The sequence below is a fragment of the Chlorocebus sabaeus genome, chromosome 16 (assembly GCF_047675955.1).
Source record: "Chlorocebus sabaeus isolate Y175 chromosome 16, mChlSab1.0.hap1, whole genome shotgun sequence".
Taxonomy (NCBI): domain Eukaryota; kingdom Metazoa; phylum Chordata; class Mammalia; order Primates; family Cercopithecidae; genus Chlorocebus; species Chlorocebus sabaeus.
This window is the reverse complement of record NC_132919.1, coordinates 52,711,059-52,729,785: the sequence shown is the minus strand read 5'-3', so window position 1 is coordinate 52,729,785 and position 18,727 is coordinate 52,711,059. Positions and strand designations below refer to the sequence as shown.

Below are 18,727 nucleotides of genomic sequence, written 5' to 3'. Positions count from 1 at the left end.
ATTGCTGCTGTAACATGTTGTCGCAAATTTAATGGCTTGAAACAACACAAATTTATGATCTTACAATTCCATAGGTTAGAAGTCTGCCATGGGTCCCACGGGGCTAAAAGCAAGGCTTCAGCAGGACTGCATTCCTTCTGGAGGCTTTGGGGAAAATTCTTTCCCCTGCTTTTTCCAGCTTCTAGAGGCTGCTCACATTCCTTGGCGCATGGTCGCTTACGTCCGTCTGCCAAGCCAGCAGCATAGCATCTCTCTGACCATCCTGTCATCATATCTCTTTCTCTGAACCTCCTTTTCCACTTTAAAGGCACACCCAAGTTATAATAATAATAATAATAAACTCCCCAGCCCCAAATCCTTAACTTAATTACATCTTCAAAGTCCCTTTTGCCATGTAGGGCTCCAGGGATTAGGATGTGCCTATCTTTTGGGGGAAGGGAGTATAATTCTGCCCACCACGTCTACCTTTTAGTGTTGCTGAGCAGGTTTAAGTCAAGGATTTAGCACAATGCCTGGTACACAGACACCACTCAATAAAGGGCAACTGTATTCATGGACATGGCCTCATTTTGTGATGTCTTCAAAGGGCAGCTCCACCTGCCTGTGACACACTGTGCCCCATCCCCTGCACACACATCATACCCAGGCCAGCAGGCATGTAGCACCCAGGGCATGTATGACAGGCCCGCTGCCCGCTGTCCCTCTGCACACAGCCTGCCTCTGGCACAGGTTCCAGATGCTGCTGTGCATTTTGCTTATGCTCAGGCATTTGCATCCTCTTGCAGTGCCACAGATGTTTGCATAGATGTTCATATGCAACAGACACATGTGCACATACATGATCTGCCACTCAGGATCAGCAAAGTGCACACAGACACGCACACACACACACACATCCCATATATGCAGGTCCATATCTCCCCAGACCCCACTGACAGAGGCCCCTGCTCAGAGAGGGCACTGCCACTTTTTCTGGCCCTGAGCAGATTGAGCTGCCTCCCTGTCCCCTGCAGCCTGCACTCAGCAACCCCTTCCATGTCTTGTCCTGGGTGTCACCACCTCCCACTCCCGCTCCCAGAGCCCCAGCTCCATTGATTGGCCTTGCAGCTCAGCAGCCGGAGATGTGCCCCAGCTGGAGGAAAACACTTGTAATTTATGGAGTGTCTGATTTTTAATCAGTTTTTTGTTCCTGTGCTGTAATTGTCCTAATTAGATATACATATTTTGATGAAGGTTTTTCCAAAATAAAAATTGTAATCGAATCTTGCTTGACATTCTTTACACCCACTCGCTCGGATCCAAACTTCCACAGCAGCAGGCTCTGGAAATCGTGCATGCAGCTCGGGCATCTCCACACGCCTCCCCCGGACCACTGCAGCTGTCCTGTGGCCCTCACAGGCTGGAAGGCAGGCGCCCACTAGGCAGGGCAGTTTCCTTTGCCCTGGGCCTCCAAGTGCCCCCATCAGAATGGGGCAGACTTTTCCTGTGGATCTGACCCCTCCAGGGCTTCTGGGCCAAGGCTTACCCCTGGGGGAGGGCTTAGGACTGTCTAGCACTGAGGTGCCCTCTCTCTGCCCATCCTTCTGCTTCCTGGGGCCCCTCCACCAACCATGGAGAATTGATGCCATCCCACAGGCCTCAAGGGCAAAGGCTGGCTTCTGTCACCCCCCACTCTTATAAATAATAATAATTCCTGCCCCTTATGGAGTATCTACCATGTGCCAGGCACTGCATTTTATATACATTAGCCCTAATCTGCATGACAACCCTCTGAGGGGATTTTTCAGAGGAAGAAATCAAGACTTGGAGAGGGTAATTCATTCGCTCAAGGTCACATGGCAATAAATGAAAGGATTGCAGTCTTCTTTGCTGGAACACTGAGAGGCAATGGCTGCCTACCTGGGAAGATCCAAGAGGAGCTAGTTCTCCAGCTGCTCCTCTTAGGGGGAGGATCCACAGGGCTGATCTTACCCCAGCACCCCAGCATCCATCTGCAGCTGACCCTGAATAGCCAATGATGCAAAATTCCTCCTTCTAAGCCTACAGTACAGACCACACATGAGAAGTCTGGTGTCTGTCTACATGAGTCTCTCTGGGACCTGGAAACCAAGGTTCAGGTATCAGAGCATAACCAAGAAGTCAGCCTTGAGACTGGCTGGGAGGCTGTGGACAAGAGCTGGTTCCTAGGATCTTAGATTCCAAGAAAGGCCCTCTCAGCAAACCTATCAGGAGATCCAAGCTAAGAACTTTCTGTGCCGGTTCTTAAACTGTTGACCGTTACTCCAAACCCTCCCAGTGATACTCCGCAAACCATGGTTGTGCTTTGCCTGATGCGCCCAGTTAGCTCCTGCCAGTAGACAGCACTCGGGAGACACAAAGGCAAGAAGAGGGAGAAGGACTTGTTCCTTTCCCTTTGCTTCCTGTCCCTCTCAGGGTTGCCATGGCGATGGGTCTTCAATCTGGTGGTGGAGCTGTTTCCATTGTCAGTAGTTGGTCCTGGTTTGCAATGTGCTTGTCCCACACTTCAGAAGGTGCCTTATTGTGTCCTCTCAGAGATCCCAGCAGCAACTGGCACCTGCCCAGTCCCTAAAGAGCTCTGAGTTCCAGCTCCTAGTGGCCTCTCCACTAAGCTTCTAAATTTGAGTAATCCCAACCTCTTCCCTTGTTCCCTCAGCCCTAGGGATCGTGGCTGCTTCTTGTAGTTGCTACCTTTATGATTGCTTCGTAAGTATCACAGAACTTTTGCAGTTCTCCAATACTCCAAGTCCTTCTATTAAATTATCTTGGTTAAAATAACTGGTGTGGTTTCTGATGTTTTACTGTACTACACCCTGCATGGTGTCCAACTGTAAACTGGAAAAGGTGTGTTGAGAGGTGCCACAGCCACACCTGTGTTGGGGAGTGTGGCCCACTGGCCCACAGAGCTGGGCAAAAAATCCAGCAGAGAACTATGCCACCTCTAGTACTCAATCGGCACACTAGGCTGAACTAATAAAGGAATAAGTGAATGAATGGGCAAAAGAATTAATAAATACAATAAAAATGATCAACCATAGAGCAGTCTGTTCCAGACCCAGACATGGCACCCCCCCTTCTTACAGAGCCCAGCACAGACTAAAATCACCAAGACAATCTGATTTGATAATGGTTAAGATGAGAAGTTCAATTGTTCTCTGGGGTAATTTGACACAGAAATGGGGAGTAGGAGCAACACTGAACGCCAGCTGAGCCTACTGAGTGTAGTAATTAGGGTAATTAATGCTAGCAACTGGCCCCAAATTCTTGGTGGTTTCATAAAACTGCTCAATGGTTTATTTCTCACTCACATCAAGTTGAATGTAGATGTTGCTGATCAATTGGTTCTTCTAGGAGACTCTCCTCCAAGTGGTGACTCAGGGATCCAGGATCCTCCCTGAACCTTCAGGCTCTGCTGTCCCTAGGATATCCTGGAAGTCCTCTGTTAGGGATTCTCTATATTGAGCTGAAAGATGAGAAAAGAAAGAAAACATGGAGAATCTCCCACCCAATGCTCAACCACCTTGGCCTGGAAGTAATATGCATCATTTCCATTCAAATTCCATCGGTGAGAACTAATCATATGGACCTACCTAGATGCAAGAGGGGCTGGAAAATATAATCCATGACTGAGCAGCTATTGTCCAGAAATGGTGATACACCATGGATGTGGAACACATTTTTGTTGGTCAGCTAACTATTTCTCTTACCCTCAGGTACAGTATTAACTTGAAGCTATGACATCAAAAATATGTTAGACCTTGTCTTAGTCTGTTTTGTGTGGCTATAACAGAATACCACAGAGTGGGTAATTTAGAAACAACATAAATGTATTTGACTTATGGTTCTGGAGGTTGGGAAGTCCAAGAGCATAGTGCTATCATCTGATGAGGGCTTTCTCGCCATGTCATCCCGTGGCAGAAGGGGAAGGGCAAGAGAGTATGTGCAAATAAGAGCAAGAGAGAAAGGAACCTAACCTAGCCATTTTATCAGGAACCAAACCTAACCTAGCCATTTTATCAGGAACCCACTCCCACAATAATACCATTAACCCATTTACAAGAGCAGTGCCCTCATGACCTAGTCACCTCATAAAGGTCCTACCTCTCAACACTATTGTATTGGGGATTGTACTTCCAATACATGAATTTTGGGGGATGTGTTCAAATTATAACATTCCACTCCTGGCCCCCAAATGTATATCTTCACCCTGCAAAATACATTCATCCCATTCTAACAGTCTCCAAAGTCTTAATTCATACTAGCATCAACTCAAACATCCAAAATCCAAAGTCTCACCTAAATTAGATGTGGGTGAGATGGAAGGCATGATTCATCCTAAAGCAAATTTCCTCCAGCTATGAGGTGTGAAATCAATACAAGTTATCTACTTCCAAAATACAACGGTGGGACAGGCGTAGGATAGACACTCTCATTCCAAAAGGGAGAAATAGGCAAGATGAAAAGAGTAATAGGCTCCAAGTAAGTCCAAAACCCAATGGGGAAAACAACATTAAGTCTTAAGTCTTCTGAATAACCTTTCTTGACTCCATGCCTTGCCTTCTGGAAACACTAGGACAAAGACTGGGCCCCACAACCATGGTTTTACTGGGCTCAGTTCACTCAGCAGCCCTCACGGGTTGAAGTCTCAGACCAGCAGCATTTTTTTTTTTTTTGAGATGGAGTCTCACTCTGTTGCCCAGGCTCGAGCGCAGTGGCGCAATCTCGGCTTACTGCAACCTCTGCCTCCAGGGTTCAAGTGATTCTCCTGCCTCAACCTCCCGAGCAGCTGGAACCACAGGTGCACACCACCACACCCAGATAATTTTTGCATTTTTAGTAGAGAGGGGTTTCACCATATTGGTCAGGCTGGTCTTGAACTCCTGACCTCGTGATCTGCCCACCTCAGCTTCCCAAAGTGCTGGGACCACAGGTATAAGCCACTGCGCCTGGCTGCCAGCAGCTCTCTTAGTCTGATGCTGCAAGCTCAAGCTAGTAGCTCTATAGTTCTGGGGTCTTGGGAGTGGCCCCACTCTCATGGCTCCTAGGCATTGCCCTAGGGGGGACTCTGTCATAGCTCTGACTTCACATTTCCACTTGGCATTGCCCTAGTGGGGGCTTTCTATGGTGGCTCTGCCTCTGGTGACAAGTCTGTGGCTGGAGCCCTGGACTGTCCACAATATCCTTTAAAATCTAGGTAGAGAAGGTCATGCCCCCATAGCTCTTGTATTCTGTGCATGTGCAAAATTAGCACCGTGTGAATGTTGTCAAGATTCACAGCCTGTATATTCAGGAGTAGTGAGTCAGGCTACATCTGAGCCTACTTGAGCCATGGCTGGGGTGGCTGAGGAGCCCTGCACCTGAATGTGGGGAACAGAAGCCCAGTGTGGCTCTGGGCCGCAAGCCCACGAAAGGTACCCCAGGCCCATCCCTCAAAATCTTTCTGCCCTGCTAGAGTTCTTAGTCTGTGATGTGAGGAGTAGCCTCAAAGATCTCTGAAATGCCTTTGGAGTCTATTTTAGTCTGTTTTCTGCTACTATAACAGAACACCACAGACTATGTAAATTATAAACAAAAGAAGTTTATTTGGTTCTGGAGGCTGGGAAGTCCAAAACCATGGCACTGGCATCAGGGAATGATTATCCTGTGGTATATGGGTGGAACACAGAAGTTTGCACACAAGACAGAAAGAAATGGGCAAAACTTATCCCTTTATCAGGAACCCACTCTGACAATAACTAAACCACTGCTTCAATAATAGCATTAATCTATTCATGAGGAAAAAGCCCTCTTAATTACCTAAATACCTCTTAAAGTTCCTGCCACCCAATACTGTTATACTGACAATTAAATTTCAATGTGACTTTTGGAGGAGACATTCAAACCACAGTAGGTTCACTCTCCCATTGTCTTGGTGATTCCTTCTGTCAGTACTGATCTTTTTAGCAAATGGTCACTTAGTCACATCCTTAGTTTGCTCTCCTAAACATGTTTTTTCATTCTTCACATGATCAGGCTGAAAATTTTTAAGATCTTTTCATTCTTCTTTTCTTTTCTGCTAATTATAAATTCCATCTTCAAATCATTTATCTCCTCTTACTGTGTGTGGTTAAAAGTAGACAGCTTCTTCACTATTTTGCTTAAAAATTTTTTCTGCCACGTATCCCAGTTCACCATTCTTAATTTTTGCCTTCCATAAGGCCTTCAGGCATGGACATAATTCAGTCAAGTTCTTTGCAACTTTATAACAAGGATAGCTTTTACTCCAGTTCCCAATACCTTCTTTCTCATTTCCATCTCAGACTTCATCAGAATGGCCTCTACCATCCATATTTCTACCAACATTCTGATCACAACCACTTAAGTAATTTCTAAGAAGTTTCAGACTTTACCCACATTTCTTCTCTTCTTCTGAGCCCTCTGCAGAATCACTGTTACTGCTCCATTCATGGCAATCTAGACTTTTTCTAACCAGCTTCTCTAGATGCTTCCAGCCTCTACTCATTACCCAGTTCCAAAGCTGCTTACATATTTTCAAGTATTTGTTATAAAAAATAGTACCACTTCTCACTACCAATTTTCTGTCTTAGTCCATTTTGTGTTGCTCTAACAGAAAACAACAGACTGAGAAATTTATAAACAACAGCAGTTTATTTGACTCATGATTCTGGAGGCCAAAAAGTTCAAGAGCATGATGCTGACATCTTGTGAGGACCTTCTTGCTGTATCATGCCATGGTAGTTGGTGGGAAGGCAAGAGAGTGCACATGAGCATAAGCAACAGAGAAACGGAGACAAACATATCCTTTTTATCAGGAGCCCAATCTTGTGATAATGCCATTAATTCATTCATTAGAGCAGAGTCTTCATGACCTAATTACCTCTTAAAGGTCCTGTTTCTCAACAATGTCACACTGGGGATTATGTTTCCAACACATGAATTTTCAGACACACACTCAAACCATAGCAGACTTGGCCTTTCATGGGAGGGAACACAAACTAGAGAATGTAGGCAGACATAAAGCTGTGTCCATTAAAGAGGTGAAATATATTATTTGCATTCTATTTACTGGCTAACCCGCAACATACTGGACACTGAGTACAAGAAGAAGCATAAAAATTGTGTATCTTGTAATTCCAGGCTTTGAGCTGTTTTCAGTCCGACTGATGAGACAAGGTTTGTGCCAGTGAAAGTAGAAATTCAAGACAGATGTGATCACCAGTCTCTGCAGGCATAAATCAAGTTTCATAACTGACTGAACTAGTATTTGAACCAACATTTCTTCCTATTTTCATCCCAGTAGCATCATCCTAATCTGGTGACCTTAAGGTCTTTAAAACATTTGGTTATTACTGGAAGAATGTTGCCTCCATCTAAAAGTTGCAACAAAGCTTTCTTTCCCCGAGAAAAATCTAGCCAGCCCTTTGTGTAGGTTGACTATAGTGGGCATGTGCCCAGCATCATTTTCCTGATGGTTCATTCTCCCTCACCCAATGCTGAGCCTTCTCCAATCTAAGGAAGTGGTAAGTCCATGATCCGATAAATTTATGCCATCTACATGACACAGTGATCAGTTAAAAGAAGACTCAAGTTGGTCCAATAAAAATCCTTCCCTAGAATTAAAGATACTAAAAGACAAAATTTATTTTCCAATTGAGGTTGATAAGCTTGGAAAATATGAATTTGGGCTACTTGTGGTCATGTTTCTCACCACAGCAGAGATCATTTTCCAGAGTGAAGCCAAACAAAAGATGGCAGGCAGAGGAGCAAGAGCTTTGGGGACTCAGTCTCGTCCCTGAAGGCAAGTTCCTACTGCTGTCCCAGAATCCATCAGAGCTCCTGGACCAATACATTCCCCATTTGCTTAAGCTGATTAAGTTGATTTCCATCACTTGCAAATAAGTGAGTCCTGACTAATATGTTGGCTTCACAGTGCCATGCCCAGCGCATCTTATCTGCACATCTCTATTTTCCTGCAGAAAAACAACCATTGGACAGAATGGGCTATGAAGCTCTTCTTAAAAGCACACATTCCTGGGCTTAACCCCAGACTTACTGATCCAGAATCTCTGGGGATGGGACCCAGGTATTTGTGTAATGCTACCAGTGATTTTGTTGCACACACAGTGCCAAGTTTGCAGCGTGGGATCACCACATCCCATTGGCTGATTCCTGGAGTCAAACTCCCCTGGAAAATTTTGCTCCAGCCAGGTATCACACTTTAAGATGAATACTAAAGGGTGTTATGGTTTTAATGTGTCCCCCAAAGTTTAGGCGTTTGAAACTTAGTCCCTAATGCAACAGGGTTGGGAGGTGGAACATTTAAGAGTGGATTAGGTCATAAGGGCTCTGTCCTCACGAATGGATTAATGTTATTATCCCAGAAAAAGTTTAGTTATTGTGAGAGTGGATCTGTTATAAAAGTGAATTCAACCCCCACTTGCCCTCTTGCTTCCTCACTCTCTCTTGCCTTTTCACCTTCTGCCATGGGATGATGCAGCATAGAGGCTCTCACTAGATGCAGGCCCCATGACCTTGGACTCCCCAGCCTCCAGAACTGTAAGAAATGAATTTCTTTTCTTTCTAAATTACCCATCTGTGGTATTCTGTGATAGCAACACAAAATGGACTCAGACAGAGAGCATGACCAGGAGAAAACAGGTCAGTGAGGGCACTCGCGCTGTTCTTCCTCTGATGTGTTTTTTCAGAAATCAGGGTGTTTAACCAGGGAAACAGCAAATCCACGAGGGATGTTCTGTCTTCAACAGTGTGAAAACTGTCATGTGGAAGAATAACAGATTGACTTTGTGGTGTTCCAGAGGACAGGCCTTCAACCAAGGGCATCCTGGTGCCAGATTTCAGCTAAACAAAGGGAAGAACTTTCCAGCAATTACAGCTGCCCCATGGTAGAAGGGCTGCCACAGAAAGTAGTGAGCTGCTCGGCTCGGCCGTGTGCAGACATCAGTGGCTCACCATCTGTCAGTTGCTCTGGCTGGGGCTGTTCCACTGGACAGAAGGCTGGACGAGCTGCCATTTTCTTGCCAGGATTCTACAATTCTAGAACGTGGCCTGGGGACAAAAGAGGCCAGGCTTACCACAGGGGCCAAGTGGCCAGAAGGGGAGAGACGTACACAAGTTTGCTGGGAAGGACTCATGTGAGAAACCAAACTCAAGATAGACCTTGAAGGGCACACAGGTAGCATTAATTATAGCACAGGCCAGCACTGAAGTCAGGAAATTTTCCACTTTTCGTAACTTGGTTTTATTTTACTATTATTATCGTGACTGTAAATTACTGTGATAAAGAGGGGGGAAATCCCAGATATTTCCATTTTGGAAAAATAAAATCAATAAACTGAAGCCTAATAATGAATATTCATGTCATTGAATATAAACAAGGAGAGTGAAGGAAGGGATATTGTGAATGAAGTAGCTTCTATGTCAAGAAAAGTAGAGCACTGGGGCCGGGCGCAATGGCTGTAACCCCAGCATTTTGGGAGGCCGAGGAGGGAGGATTGCTTGAGGCTGGGAATTCAAGACCAGCCTAGACAACATATTAGACCCCATCTCCACAAAAACAAATGAAAACAGAACACCATGGTGCAGGATGCCTGCTCCCTCGGTCCTCAAGGTCAGAGTACCCAGCAGAACCCAGCAGAACCTGAGTTGTGTCTTCACTCAGGGTTTCTCAACCTTTTTCATGCCCAGGCATTTGGAAACTTCTCTAAGTATGCTACTATATTTCTGCAGCAAGGAGAAGATTGTAGACCAAGTAGGGGAAGGGAGAGGGACAGAGACACTTCAAAGTGGACATCAGACTCTCATTTTGCAGGGGAAGGAGAGGAGAAGAGCCCATGCACATAATGCCGCCCCCACAGCAGAGTGATAAGGTTGCACAGTGGGACTGGGCACAACCCTGCGGAGGCTGATAAATCACTCAGAACTCTGAAATTTGCAAGTGACAGAAACTGAACTCAACTAGCTTAAGCAAAAGGGGGATTTATTGGCTCTTGTAGCTAAGAGGATTCTGGGACAGCTCACATAATTAAAGAAAAGACTGTTGGGACCAGGACTTTGGGACCAATTCTCTCTCTTGTCTACAACTCCATCCATGACTCCATCCATCTGTCTCCTCTCCCACACACCCCTACCCAGTTTTCATCTGCGCTTGTCTCTGGTCGCAGACAGGCTCTCTTCCGCACTGATGAAGACGGCCACCAGACACCTCACATTCACACCTTCCCACTCCCGCATCCCCCGAGAAAAGCTCCTGCTGGCAGGATCCATGGCCCAATCTCAAAGGAAGGACTCTGATTGGCCCTGCTCTCATGCCCCGCACCCCCCTCGGACTGATCACTTTTGTACGGGGGATGGGCCCTGTGATTGGTCAGGGGTGGGTTCCATGCCTGTCCCTAGGGGCTCGAGAAGAGTGAGGGGCCTTAATAGCAACCTCTACTGGGGTCTGGGGTCAGCCCTGGGATGCATCAGGGGAGTGGGAAGGTGGTGAAGGAGGATCTTGGAGCAAAGAGGAAGGGCTGCTCACCTCCCCCTGGGAAAGTCCTCGTGGGCTGATGGTCACTGTAGGACTCCCTCCCTCCCTCCCGCCTGCTGACCCATGAGTCGGGCGGCTCTGCCTTCAGTGTGTGGAGGGATCCAGGCAGGACTGGCTGAGGGCAGCTCGCCCTGGCCCTCAGAGGATGATGCTTGGTAAGGTTCAGCCTCTGTACACACACACACACTTGCATACTCACACGCATCCACACAGATGCACACTCACATACCCTCATACCCACCAGACACACCCTGACACACACAGAAATGCATACACATTCACACACACACTGACACACTCATACCATCACAAATGCACACTCACAAACACACTTGTATTTAGACACATTTGCACACAGACACACATTAACATACTCACACTGACACTCATACACACACAGATGCACACACACACTCTCATGCTCACCATACTGACACACTCATAGACATGCTTACACATTCACACAGATACACATACACTGACACACGGACACATAGTCAAACAGATGCACACTCACACTGACACACAAACACACACTCCCACAATTTACACACACATTCATGCAGATGCACAATCACACATGCGACACTCACCTTCACAATTCACCCACACATACTAACACTCAGACACATTCACTCATGCTCACATGCACTCACACACTGTCACACACTCATAGACCACTCATACACACACTTTCACACATTCACACACTCTCACATTCACACATGCACACACATTCTCACACACACTAACACACACATTCAGACACACCCTGTCACATATGCTCACTCACCCACACACTCTCAGGCTCACACAATCACACTCACACATACTCTAATATATGTTCACACAGTCTCACATATCCACACACTTGATACACACACTCTCACATTTGCACACACACACACGCACCCTCACATATGGTCTCATTCACACCCATGCACTCGCACACACACTCACGCTCACACACATTTGCATACACATACATGCTCACATTCTCACACACTTTCTCACACACACTTACACACTCTCACACACACACACACACTCCTCCATCCCGTAGTCCCTTTGAAGGTCAAGATGGTACCTCCCACTGCCTCCACACAGGCCTTACTGAGAGCATGTGGGGGGTTTGCTCCCCTGGCTCCACAGAGGACACGGGGCCATCTGGCTGCATCTCCTCCCCTGGCTGGGAAGGTCTCACACTGTCCCCTCTACTCCCCTCCAGGCAGGGTCACCTTAGCCTGAGCATCCCGGTGCGAAAGATTCTGTCTTGTTTCTAAGGCCTCCAGAGGAAATGCTCGTCCCCAGGGAAGGCAAGAAGAGAGAGAAGACGGTGCCTCTAAACTGCCTGGCAGCCAAGAGCACGTCCTCAATGAAGGCGTCCAAGAGCACATCCTCAACGAATGCGTCCAAGAGCACATCCTCAACGAAGGCGTCCAAGAGCACGACTTCAACGAAGGCGTCCAAGAGCATGACCTCAATGAAGGCATCCCTGTCCCACCGCCCTGCCTGAGAATTCCCAGACTGCAGTTGGAACTGTGCACCCCCAGACCATCTCTGCACCTTCTCTGAGTCCATTTCCCCACCTGCTTGGTGGAGGTCAACATGCTTGCCCCGAGGGCCACCCAGAGGACACCAGGAGAGATCAAGTGGCACCCAGCACAGAGCTGCCCACTCAGGGACGGGTCGACAAGGTCGGCTCCCTTTCCCTCCTGCAGAGGTCACAGCTGGGAGACGGTGGACTCCCATGTGAAATCAGAGGAGAGTGATCCCTGGGCAGGGTCTGCCTTGTCAGCTCATGATCTGTCCTGGCTGAGGCAGAGAACCTCAGATCTTCACCATCCTCAAAGCTCACTTCCCAAAGAGTCCAAACAAGAAAGCCACTCTAACTCCTCTGCATGATTTGGAAACCCAGACATCAAAGCCTCTCACTGCCTGTGGGCATTTTCTACCCGCTCCCTATGCTCTCTTCATCCACCCTTCCCTTCCCCTACAGGCCCCTGGCCCTCCTCAGCAGACCCCTATGTCCTTCCTCTCCTCCGCTCAATCAACAAGACCTTTCCAACAGTCGTCTCTGCCATTAACCCCTGCAAGCCACAGCCTCTAAACCTTGGTTCCTAACCAGCTCCTCCGCATACCCCTGCCTGTCCCTTTGCCTCCTAGCTGGATTTTGATTTAGGATCTAGCTCCAGGAGACCCAGGTCCTGGAGGGCACAGGTCTTGCGTAGTGGACACACTGCTACGGCCAGGCCTGGCTCAGTGGCAGGGCACATCCAGGGCCCCTTTGGATGGCACTAAAGAGGCCACGTGAATGGTTCCCTCATTCCCCCGGGAATTTGTCTGCTCTTGGTCTCCCTCCAAAACATCACTTCTCCTTTCAGAGGCCACCCCTTTTCTGTTAGTTGATATTGATGTGTAATAAGCCAAGCACATCGAAGCGGAGGTGAAATGCCTCTTGAAATAAATACTCTCCCCAGCAAACAGGTCAATCCATCCAGGCAGGATGGGCTTTGCTGGCAGCCAGGGAAGGGCAGGCAGGAGCCCTGGGAGCAGGAGGGAGAAGGGGCTTCCGGGGACTCTGAAGGATGAGATGGGATGGACTGGGGGAGGGGTGGGCGCGTCACCACATTTGACGCTGTCATCAAAAGTGGAAATGGAAGGCACAGTTCTCAACCCCTCAGACTCCCATCACAGCAGAGATGAAGCAGGTCATTTTAAAGGCTGGCTCTGGAGTGGCAAAGACAGACCGTGCAGTGCAGAAGCCTCTCTAAGTGGGGAGGGTGAGGAGTCAAGGTCACTGAAAGTCAGCAAAGCCTCCGTCCATAAGTGCTGGGGCTCAGAAGGTCCTAGAACAGGAGGGGAGCCTGGGCCAGGCTGCAGAGGTCCAGGACATGGATGGGGCTGTGCATGTGAGCTGGGGCTCATCGGAGGTCATTAAGCCCCCTGCCGCACCTCTTAGCAGGACCACCTCACTAAACCCATCCTCAGTTTACGGTAGCCTCTCCTGGTGTCAGTTTCTTCTCAGGGAAAGGGTCATTCAGTGGGGCAGGGCAGGGCACCACTGAGCTCCACACCTAAGGGATGGAAAAATAACTCCAGCTTCTAAATCTGTCCCCTCCCATGAGGACTGTAGCCTATTTCTACTTCCAGAGGTGACCTCTCCTCTGTTACAGATCCCTAAGACCTGGTCCATGCAGAGAGCTTCACCCCAACACACATTCCCAGGCAGAGAAGATAAAGATATTCCAGAACACACACACATACACACATGCACAGGCCTGTATGCACACTTACACATGTGCATATATACACATGCACACACATGCATGCACATATATACATACACACATGCATGTACACATGCACACATTGTCAAACTGCTCATACAGATCCAAACTCCACTTGCACAGCCACACAAAGAAACAAAACAATCCCACACTTAGTTTCTACTCTTAACTGCCAGAAAAGCTGGGGGTGCCTTTCACATGCTAGGGACAAAACCAGGAAGACAGGCAAGGCTCTTCTTCACCCACCTAAATTCCTTCTGACCATTTCTCAAAGACCTACAGCCCGGCCTTTTCATGATACTGTCCTTCAGTCTTGCAGGGGACACTCATGGAGCCTGAGACTGCCAACCTCGTACCCAAAGCCCACGAATAGAATATGGAAGGAAGGCTCTTAGACAAAGAGGTCAGGGTCAGCTTCTCCGTTTGATCTCCCCAGCTGCAAAGGGGCAGTTCAGAGCTCGCTGGGCCTGCCTGGCAGGGGAGAGGAGTGGAAGAGGGGAGAGAAGGGGTGAGAAGTGAAGCAGGCAGCCGGCGGTGGCCAGCATCCTCTGCAGCATGAACATCAGGTCATGAAATGCAATTAGGGCTGCTTGTGCCTAACCTCCCTTCCTCTGCAGCTCCCTGTGACTTGGCAGATTATTTGGAGGATGCTCCAAGCTCCATTAGTTTAGCATCGTTTGACCTTGAGGGTCTGCTACTGAGCACACATCCAACTGGCTGCCTTCCATCCGAACTGGGGCAAGTGGGGACCAGGCTTCGTCACTTTTCTGAAGACCAAGCTCTTGGCTGAACCAGTCTGAGTGTCTCCATCACCATCCCAGGATACAAGTGCCTCTTGTGTGTCGAGCTGGTGAGACCTCCTCTGCCCCCAAGCTCTATGGCACCAAGACGGCCTGCAAGCCACTGCTCTCCTCCCCTACAGAGTGGACTCCTCCATACGGGAAAGGGCTAAGCAGCTTCCAGCCTTTTGGGGAGTGGGTGTTTGATGAGAAGTATTGCATTTGTGGATGAACGAATAAATGCACAGCCCTGGAGAAGAAGCCTCTTCATGCTCATCTCCTTTATTTTCTTCTTTCCTTCTCCTCCTGAAAGTTATATCCTCTCCTGCCTGCGGGCTCAGGTGCTGTGTTCTACCAGCTGGCCACACTCCCCTCTACTGAGCAGGCTCCCGCGGCTCTGGAGGACACACTCCAGTGTTTGTTCTTTGCTTTCTTCTCATGTCGTTCCCTTTCCCTCAGGTCCACTCTGGGGAGGTGCTGAGATCAGGATTGGTGGAAGGGCCCTGCTGGTCCTTCCTCCCCACACGCTCCTCACCTCACCCACAGCTGGACAGAACAGAGCCTCAGGCTGGCCTTGCAGTGTCCCGCTGTCATCCGTGAGAGCCCCCAGGGCTGCTTCTTGCCCAGGATGCCAGGCTTTGCACGGGGACCTCTACCCCACCAACCCCCCTGATTGCTTTCTGCACACCCATAGCGTCCTGGCTGAGTCTAAGAACTGGTTGCAATGAAATGCATGATAGAAGAGGAAAGAGCCTTCCCCAAATTGTCAGACTGAGCCCTAGCCCCAGGTACAGAGAAGGGGGTAAGAGAATTTCACTCCTGGGTCTTCTCAGTCAAAACCTTCTAGCACTGGAGGCAAGAGGAGGGGAAGACAAAGAGGAAGGGATCCTCTTCTTTTCTCCCAAAACCGCGTGCTGACTTGGGCTTCCCCAGCCCTGCCTCCCAGGATAGCATCTCACCTTTCAGACCTCTCTCCCTGCTACCACCTTCCCGCCCACTTAGAAACCTGCTCTAGGTTAACCCTGGAAAGGAGCGGATAAGTAATTCGTACTACAGTGTGTATTACTAGAGTATGAATCACTCAACAAGAACTTGATACTCTCACCTGTGTGTCTTCCTGTGAGAGGGGCTGATGTTTTTGACCTGGGAAGGCAAGTGGCTTCCATCTCCCATGCCCAGTCTAGCTGGCCCTGGCTGCCTAGAGCACCCCAGGAAGACTAGGAAAAAGTCTTCTGAAGCCACTTCTGGGCTCAACGAGAAAGAGTGCTCTGATCAATTGGTGATGTCTGCCATGGGCACAGGATGAGGAGAATCCTAGTAGGTTCACTCGGTATTTGACATTCCAGATTTAATTCCAAAGGACTTACATAGTGAAATTTCAGAACTGTATCACGTGAGCCCTGCTCTAATTAGGACAATGAGGTGAGCAAAGGCTGGCTTGGCCAATCCTAGCTGTTTCTCCCACTCCCCACCCGACGCAGTTGACTAAACTGAAATCAGAGAGAAGGATGCACTGCTGCAGCCACTGGGCTCCCAAAACCCATGCAAGGCACGCTGGAAAGATGGGCAACCATGGGTCAAGCAAGGCTGAACTCTCTCTGGGCCAGAAAAGTGGGTATGGATGAGTGGCCATGGAAGAACAACTCTTCCCTTCTCTGTTCAAGGTCAGGGGTGGGCGAGATAAGTTTCTGATTTGATTCCTCCAGCTAGAACAGGGGTTCTCAGGTGTCGCTGCACGTGGAATCACTTAGGAAGCTTTTTAAAAACACAGAAGCCTGGACTTCAGTCCCAGAAATGCTGGCTTAATTGGTCTTGGGTGCAGCCTGGGCTTAGAGAAATGTTAAAATCTCCCCATGTGATTCTAATCTTTCATCCAAGGTCGAGGCCACTGGGCTGAAAGGAGTTTTGAGAAATCATTTAGGCCAGTGTTTCTGAAACTGTAATATTCATTCAAATCATCTGGGATTGTGTTAAAATGAAAATTTTGATTAGACCGGGGTGAGGGCCCAAGAGTCTTCATCTGTACCAAGCTCCTTAGTGATGCTGATACTCCTGGTTCTAGGACCACACTTTCAGTAGGAAGGATTTAGGCCACTGGTTCTCAGAGTACAGTCCCCTGACCTGGCAGCCTCAATATCACCTAGGAGCTCCTTAGAAATGCACCTTCTTGCGTTCTATCCCAACCGACTGAATTGGGAACTTGGGGGCACACTCAAGTGTGGGAACCAATGGTCACTGAGAGGGGCCAGTCTCCTGCTTCTAGGACACACCTGTTCCCCAGGTCTGCAGGATTCCTTCAGAAGAGCCCTCTTGGATACAGCTCCCTTCCTGGTCCAGCCAGATGCGTGTTTTGGGGGGTGGTGAGAACAAGTGTGAAGGAATTAATGAGTCCATATGTCAATTTTTGGCAAGGAATAAATGCACACAGTAAATGCACAAATGTCTAGTTTTCCAACCCCGAGGGAGAAGGGAAAAAAAACACCTGAAAAACACCAGCAATGGAGAGATGAAATTCAATTCCAAACTAAAAATACACATAATTTATCATTATCTGGAAGGAGATTGGGTGAAGGCCGTTAGCGGGTATTTTCTGGTTGGTGCTGTTCTCAATAGCATGAGTGGCGAGCCAGAAGGGTTACTGCCCTACATTTCCCTTTGTTGCAGTTAGCAGCAGCAACTTCAGTGCACAGAAGGCCCCACGCTGCTTCCTCCCACCAGAAATGATTTCCCATTATCTAGTGGCTGCTGGGTAGAGGGCATCAGGGCTCCAAAGGTACCAGCCTCCTGAGGGGCAAAGCCACCTCTATTTCTCAGAAAAAGAACTTAAACCCAGCAGGGCTACTGCAGATAGACTACCCTGGGGGCAGGGGCCCAGGGGTGGTAGTGGGGATGGAGTATTTTCCACAGCGGCGTGGCAGCTTGGGCTTGGTAGAGAGGAGGCAGGAGCCTCCAGGATGACTGTGGCTGTCCCCACCTGTTCACTTCCTGGGATGCAAGGAGGATTTGCAGAAGAATGTGAGTGCATTGCCCGGAAACCCATGTGGCCAGGCAGATCTGAATTGGAACTAACCTCAGACTACAGGGGAAGACCCCAGGAGAGGAGGTGGCCAGTTTTATGTACACCAACATCCTTGAGCACCTGCAGCGAGCCAGGCACTGGGGACACAGTAAGGAATGGGACAGAGTTCCTGCCCTCGCGTTGCACACAACCCAACAGCCACCTGGTCAAGCTGCCACAGATGTGTTCACTCATCAGTAAGGACCAGGATGCATCCTAGCTGTTGAGTGGTAAGGACACCTGTCTCCCGGAGCCGCCATGATCAAAAATGACCTTCATCCCAGTCTCCAGGATGCTGGCTGCATTTCTCTTCCTGTTCTTTCCTGCCAGTCTGGCTGCTCCCAGATCCCCATGAGGTTTCTGTCTTCATATTGCCTTGTCTGTCCATAAACCCCATTACATGAAATAGCCTGTGCGAGCCTCTGGGCCCGACGACCTAAAGAACCTCTTATCAGCTATAGGTCAATCCCTTAAAATGCTGTTAGGAAGACAAAATGAAAACCAGTGAACAAAAACGGAAGGGTTGAAGGCAGCAAGTAAATTCAGCAAATGGACCCTTTGGAGGACTAGCCATGGCGTGAACTGGATTTCAGGAAAATGACCTTTGGGAAATTGGGCTACCTCATCTCAGGCTCCATTGAGCCCCAGGTCGCTCCTGGCCTGGGGCAGGCTGCAGGGGGTGCCTTGGGCAAAGTCTCTTCTGGGAAGCCAGGCAGGTGCTCTCTTCCTCACTCAGCCCCACACCCTGTGGCTTCCCAGAAAAGTCCTCATTCCAGCTGTAGATTATACCCAGCCTTGACTCACTGAAGAAGTTCAGAAAAGACTTTGGAGCCTTGAAGAATGGAAAGGGGAAGGAAGAGATGCCTGAAAGGGCAGCCTGTGAATACTGTCCCCCAGCAGCTATTTAAGATAAGCGGTGGCACCTCCTTCCCGCAGCAGCAACCCCTGGAGAAAGCTCCAGCTGTCCCCAGCCCTTCTTTTCCTGCCTGATCACGCAGAACTGTCAGGGAGCTGGTTGGAGATGAGGGACACA

General features: G+C 48.6%; 1 long non-coding RNA gene across 1 annotated transcript in view; it reads right to left on the bottom strand.

The window, feature by feature from the left end:
• Positions 1 to 18,727, bottom strand: part of LOC140708775 (uncharacterized) — a 52,346-nt gene that overhangs the window by 23,607 nt on the left and 10,012 nt on the right. The window contains exon 3 of the long non-coding RNA XR_012088977.1: positions 3,327 to 3,481. This is a non-coding gene — a long non-coding RNA (uncharacterized lncRNA). The remainder of the gene's footprint in view (positions 1 to 3,326; positions 3,482 to 18,727) is intronic.